The sequence below is a fragment of the Alosa pseudoharengus genome, unplaced genomic scaffold, assembly GCF_046254945.1.
Source record: "Alosa pseudoharengus isolate Yale_2024_CS ecotype anadromous, Long Island Sound unplaced genomic scaffold, YU_APseudo_1.1 YU_APseudo_1.1_scf_1, whole genome shotgun sequence".
Taxonomy (NCBI): Eukaryota; Metazoa; Chordata; class Actinopteri; order Clupeiformes; family Clupeidae; genus Alosa; species Alosa pseudoharengus.
In genome coordinates, this window is record NW_027468564.1 from 8221098 (window position 1) to 8227718 (window position 6621).

General features: G+C 42.8%; 1 pseudogene; it reads right to left on the reverse strand.

Annotated features, from left to right (window-relative positions):
• Positions 1-242: 242 nt before the first annotated feature.
• LOC143116879 (stonustoxin subunit beta-like) lies at positions 243-5547 on the reverse strand (annotated as a pseudogene).
• Between the last annotated feature and the right edge of the window lie 1074 nt (positions 5548-6621).

Sequence of the window (6621 nt, forward strand, 5' to 3'; positions counted from 1 at the left end):
ACATTTCTAGTTTAAGTCTGAAATTTGGCAGTTAGTTAAATAGACAACAGTGTCATACAAACCACACACACACACACACACACATACTCACAAAAATCTGAAAATGGCAAGTAGAGACTGAGGGTAGATAGAAAGACAGGAGAGAGAGAGAGAGAGAGAGAGAGGAATAGAAGGGAGGGGGGAGTAGATACTGAGGGTACAGAGAAAGGGTGAGAGGTGGACATACTTGTTGGAGGAAGAGCTCATGTGATCTTGCACAGGGACACCTCACCCCAAACATAAAACCCTGGATAGAGGGGCTCAGTGAATCTGGAGTGGAACGTGTGTAGGTGGGTGAGTGTGTTAGTGGAGACGCTGTAGAAGGACAGAGTGCCGGCCGGCCAGTCCAGGTAAACTCCTACTGTTCTGGAGCCGGAGGTGGGGGCAGGTATGTTAGTGCGTTTATTATCGTGCCAGACAGAGTAACTGTAACCACGGGAGTATCTGTCAAGAGAGCACCACAAACTCCAGGACTTGGCATTCCCTCCCATTGTGACGTCATCACTCTTCCCTTTCCTCTTGATGCTTTTATAGGCCACAGATATAGCAGCTCTATCACTCCACTCAGCCTCCCAATAGCAGCGTCCAGACAGACCCTCTCTACACAACACCTGATACAACCTGTCAAATCTCTCTGGGTGTTCAGGATACGGCTGCTTCTTATCCACACATCACCTTTCTGTTCCCCTCAGAGGGAAAGAGTTTTCTATGTGCTGTGTTTTGGTCTAGTGTGAGATCACAGGCATCTGCAAACAAGAGGAGAGGAGAGAACATGAGAACACACTGTGACGGCCGCCAGGCCTTGTCTGTAATGGTCTGCATGTGTCTCCCCAATTAGGACTGATGAAGTGGGCGGGGTCGCCTTGATCGCGGCCTACTTCTGGTTCTCGGCTCCGCTGTTCGGTCGCTTTGCGCCTTGCTGCTTGCTGTGCCGGCTACCGCTGCTCTATTTACTTTATATTTCCTTTGATGTAACATGCAACATGCATACGCTACATTTCCTACACCCAACACACGCCCGCACCACACTACTGAGAACATCCTCATCACAAACACTCCTACACAATCTACCAGCACATACACACACTCCTACTCACCCTACAAACACACACACACACACACACACCATGTCAACACAAACAAAACACACACACACACACACACACACACACACACACACACACACACGCATTGCTATTAGATACCCATATACAAGCATGCCACACCTACTCACCCTACCAAAACACAAAGACACATACACTCCTTTTTACCCTCCCAAAACACACACACACACACACACACCATGTCAACACAAACAAACACACACACACACACTCCTACTCACCCTGCCAGCACACAAACACACACACACACACACACACAGTCACCATTTCAACACAAACAAACACACACACAGACACACAAACACCTACTCACCCTACCACACAAACCACACACACAAACAAGCGCGCACACACACACATACACACACACACACTCACACACACACCTATTCACCCTGCCAAACACACACACACACACACACACGCAGACACACATACACAGGACCACACAGAACCACACACCACAACACAAACACACACACATTGCTATTAGACACCCATACACACATGCAAGCATACCATGCTAAAACATGTGAGTGTGAATGATCACAAATACTGAATAAATAAAAAAACTTACATCTCAGCAAACGTGGTCGTGCTCTGCTTACAGAAGCATGGTCAGTTCTGTACGAAATACAAAATGTCACACACATGTACTATTTGACAGATATCAACACTGCTGTTTTTCTGTTTATGCCACCTGTGAAATGTAAAGGGATTTATTATTATTAGAAAATAGTCTTCTATCGTATATATTTCGCCTACAAAGTCATCCACTTGTCCCAAGTTGATGCCTCAAGGCCCCTCTAGTTCTCAGAAAGAGACAATCATTAAGTAAAAATCCCCGACACTGTCTGTCCTGTACTTAGATTAGAGTTAGTGAGCAACCTCTGAATAACAAATAACTACCTCTGAATAGCAAATGCACTTTCCAACAGTAAAACTTTATTGTTTAATGCATGATCAGAGACCTCCAGCATCACCTTCAAGGCCCACCTGTGGGTCACGGACCACATGATGTGAACCCTGTATTAAGGATTGTTACTTCTTTGGTTACTGACAGTGATTCAATCTGATCTACTTCATAAGAGTCCCAATATACAGATCTAATAGCCCCTCTGCCAGACGATCATAAAATAGTATTTGTTTTTCTCCTGGGGATGAACAGCTCCCTGTTCCTCTGCTCACCTCCCTGTCCTCTGTTAATCTTGCAGCCTGGAATCTGAGAGGTGTTCAAATTCGGCAAACAGGGATGAATGTTTGTGGCAAATATGCACATTCTTTCTCCGATCAGTTACAAACTATTTGCAAAGGTTCATATTTCGTTCGACCTCCACTCCACTAGATGGCAGAGATGCCATACGTCATCTCCGAGTCCAAAAAAGGGCATGCTTTAAACAAAACCTTCGAGCTACAGCGCATTGAATCAGTGCGTGCAATACCGGAGCTAGTGTGCGTGTGAGCCACTTTATCAGAGCGATATTGTCAACGTTGGCGAGTATTTGCATTAGATTATCGTCTAATGGCATCAAAAAAGTTTTCCCGAAATGAAGTGTTGGGTCTTCTATTCGCGGACCCTGATTCTGAAGGGGAATATCTGCCTTCAGAAAATGACAGTGATTTGTTTAGTGAGGCTTCAGATGCGTCCCTGCCTTGCAATGATGCAACTGGACAAAGTGAGAGTTTAGCTTACACCAAGCACAAACGTTGAATCGTTTGCCCAATGTCACTGGTGGGAATAATGTTTCACAGGTTCGGAGTGTTCATCGGGAAGTTAGCAGGGTGTTAGTGGTGTGGCGAACGAGGCTGGAGGTAGCTAATGTCCATAGCGCTAGCTTCTGTCTTCTGACCGTGTGCCTCTCCGCAATCGCGGCGACAGTAACGTGGTGGAGCCTTTGTCTAATGCCACTGGGTATGTTAGACGAGGTCGAAGTGCTCATAGGACAGTTAGGGGACAATGTAGAGGCAGTGTGGGGAGTCGCAATGAGAATGACAGTAGGCCTAGTCCGAGCTGCGCAAATTCTCTCCACTCGGCGCGCGTGTGCAAGGCTGATCTGGCCATGCTGCTCGCAGCAGGAGCAGAGGTGGTGACACGGGGCAGGGGAGCCATTAGGCCATGCATAGTCTATCACAAGATGATGGGAATGCCGGCCCTGTATGGATAGGATATGGATATGGATAGTCATTATCTCTACAGCAAAAGGCCTGCTACATAAAAAAAAAATTCTCAGCCATTTATTAGTAATGATTTACACTGTTGATTTGTTATCTATTTCCCTGACCATTTAGGACATACACTATGTGTTCTTTTTTGTGTGTTCATGTCCTTGTGATGTGTGTGTCTTTTTCAGCTAAGAAAAAAACAACAACAAAAAAACATCAACAAAAACAACAAAAAGAAAACAAATACTAACATTGTCTCTTGTCTTGTCTCGTCATCTCACTCTTGATCTGTGCCTTGCCGTGGCAAGTGAGCTTTTGAACTAAACAGGTCTTGTCTACTTGTGTTTGTGTGTCATCTGAATAATATATATGTGCCCCATACATGGAATCAGAGTGCCTACTGTATGTAGTAAATGGAAAATCTCTACAGCAAAAGGCCAGCCTACCGCTACATGCATTTGGTTTGTTTCTGCCATTTATTAGTAATGATTTACACAGTTTGTTTACTACTTAGTATTTACCTGAGCATTCAGTATTGTGCAATATAGCATACAGAAGGTGAGGGACATTTTGGGGGGAAAGAAGTGGTGCATTTTATCATTCAAACATGCAACTTTTCATGAAAATTCTATAATCCAAAATGGCCGCCACCATATGACGTCATAATATGCAAATTAGATATAAACATTTAATCCCTACATAAACTTTGGGTCATCCTTAATATTTCTCTAATTTACAGAAAGTCTCTATCTCTTATCACTTTTAAGATATAGCCTTTTGAAATGAAGATGTCAAAATCAAACGTTTCGAAAAAAAACCTCTGGCGCCTAAAGGGTTAACATTCGGTTATGCTTGGAAATTTGAATGCACCTCTAAATATTTGCAGTATTGGATGCTGCATCTAAGAGATAACAAATATACATCAGTGTAAAGCAGCTATTACAATACACATTTTGAAAATATCTACACTCGGTATGAAAAAACAACTATGGTCTCCACAATAGAGACAATGTCTAAATGTGCAACACTGGGGTTTATTTCTGAACTTACATAAGTTTTGCCAGTTTGCAGACAGGATTCTCCAGTCTAGCAGATAACAGCTTCAGTCCTGATTCTCCAGGATGATTGTAGCTCAGATCCAGTTCTTTAAGATGGGAGGGGTTTGAAGTCAGAGCTGAAGCCAGAAAACCACAACCCTTCTCTGAGATGAGACAATCAGAAGCCTGTGAGGGAGAGAGAGAGAGAAAGAGAGAGAGACTCAATAGAGAGAGTAAATTGAATATGATGACTGCAAATTCATATGCAATAAGGTTAAGCATGTTCATTGCTACTGTTTCAGTGTGCTGACCAGTTGATGCTATTTTTTCATGGTTTTTCTCCCAAATCAGGAAATCTAAGATGATAATAAAATGCATACTCACCTTAATGTGTGTATTTTACAGTTAAAACTGGACAGTCCTTTAGAGAGGAGTTGAACTCCAGAATCCCCCAGATCATTGTCACTCAAGTCCAGCTGTAGCAGGGAGTTTGGTGATTGTAGAACTGAAGTAACAATCTCACAGGATTTATCTGTGAGTTTACAGTCAGCAAATCTGCAACAACATTTGACAGAATTATGACAGAGTTCAACATATTACTACGCAAGGTTGCTTTAAATGAAATCGACTAAATTTAGTGAAATGCACAGAAAATGATAGCAGTATAATCAATGTAGTTGATGCTGCATTTAGATTTGCTGATTATTGAATGATTTATGATTCATTAGTTACCTGTAGTGAGGACCACAGAGTCCTTCTGCAGTAACAGTAACAGGTCACATACTGTAGCCTACTTGTTAAAGGAAAATTCCGGTATTTAGCAGTCCCTTTTTGGTTTGTTTTGGATGAATTAGAGTGGTGGACACCGAAATTTTGACGATTGGTCCTGTCTCGACTTTTCTGACTCGTTTTGAATCGCCTTTGACTACTTCAGAGTGCTGCCTACAGGCATGCACAAACATGTCCTAAAACAGACATGTCAAAGTCAAGGCCCGTGGGCCGGATCCGGCCCGCGAATGAATTATCTACGGCCCCCGGGATGATATTTTATTAGTATTAGTACCGGCCCGCAGGCCACAGCCGCCGGCTGCTGTTTTGCGCATCAATACTCCATTCCCCACAATGCAACGGTAGCCCACAAACTCACTGCGGCGCCGCAAGTGGGCCTCGGCTTCATTATTCATCAGTATTCAGTCAGGGCAGATGTCAACTTTCAGCTCCCCCCCTCCCCAGTGTTGTGCCTGAACGCGTTCATTGAACGAAAGTCACTCGTTCATATGTATTTTGAGCGAACGTGAACTGAACGTACTGTATTAGGCTACTACTGCCTGATGAACGTTACTGTGAACTCGTTCATTTTGGTGTCTGTGAACGAACGGCACGCTCTTTCAGTTTAACTTCGTTGAATAGGGTGCCAGATTTCTACAGAGCCTTCCATGCGAAAACCCAGCTAAAACACACCGTAAAAAGGCCTTAATATGGCAGCATGCAGGTCACCATTCCTCAAACTATGGGCCGCGGTCCGCAATGTGGACAGTGGTCTGCAGAGTGAAATTATTCCCGGGCCATCGTCTGATAATTTGCTGCGCAATTGGTCAAGGAGCCGCGGACAGAAAAAGAAAACAAACATTTCTGCAATTAGTAGGAAATACTTGTTAATTTGGTGTCATCAAACATAGAGGCATAGAATTAAGTCGTGGTATGAGCGTTTATTCAATGCATGCGTGTGCACGTTGGTAGCAAAGCTAAGCTTCAACCTATTGGAAGGCTAATTATGAAACGACATTTAATAGAACAACGTGGATTTATGCAACTTCCATAAAAAACAGAGCACAGACTATATAAAACACTGTTTGGCATTAAGTATTAAAGTCAGCCAAAAGCTATTAATTAGTCTTAGTTAAAGATCTCCAGATCAGTGATTTACGCATGATCTGTTCCGCCATTTACCATTCACAAAAGCAAATGTAATTAAATAGCATATAAATATTCTATCAGTGTATGATGCTTGCATGAGGGAAACATCCCAAAACAACGGCACCCATATAACTGCTGTTGTTTTGAGAAGTATTTCTCATGCAAGCATCATGCAACAATGCAAAAACAATGAAACTATTGTAGGCCTAATTATATTTTACATTAGTAAAGCAGTACTCTGATGTGCATGTTTTCACAAACTTTTGTGAACAATCTTAGCACTTTAAACATTGACTGTTTTGAAGTATAAAAATATAGTATAAAAATAATAATAATTGTGA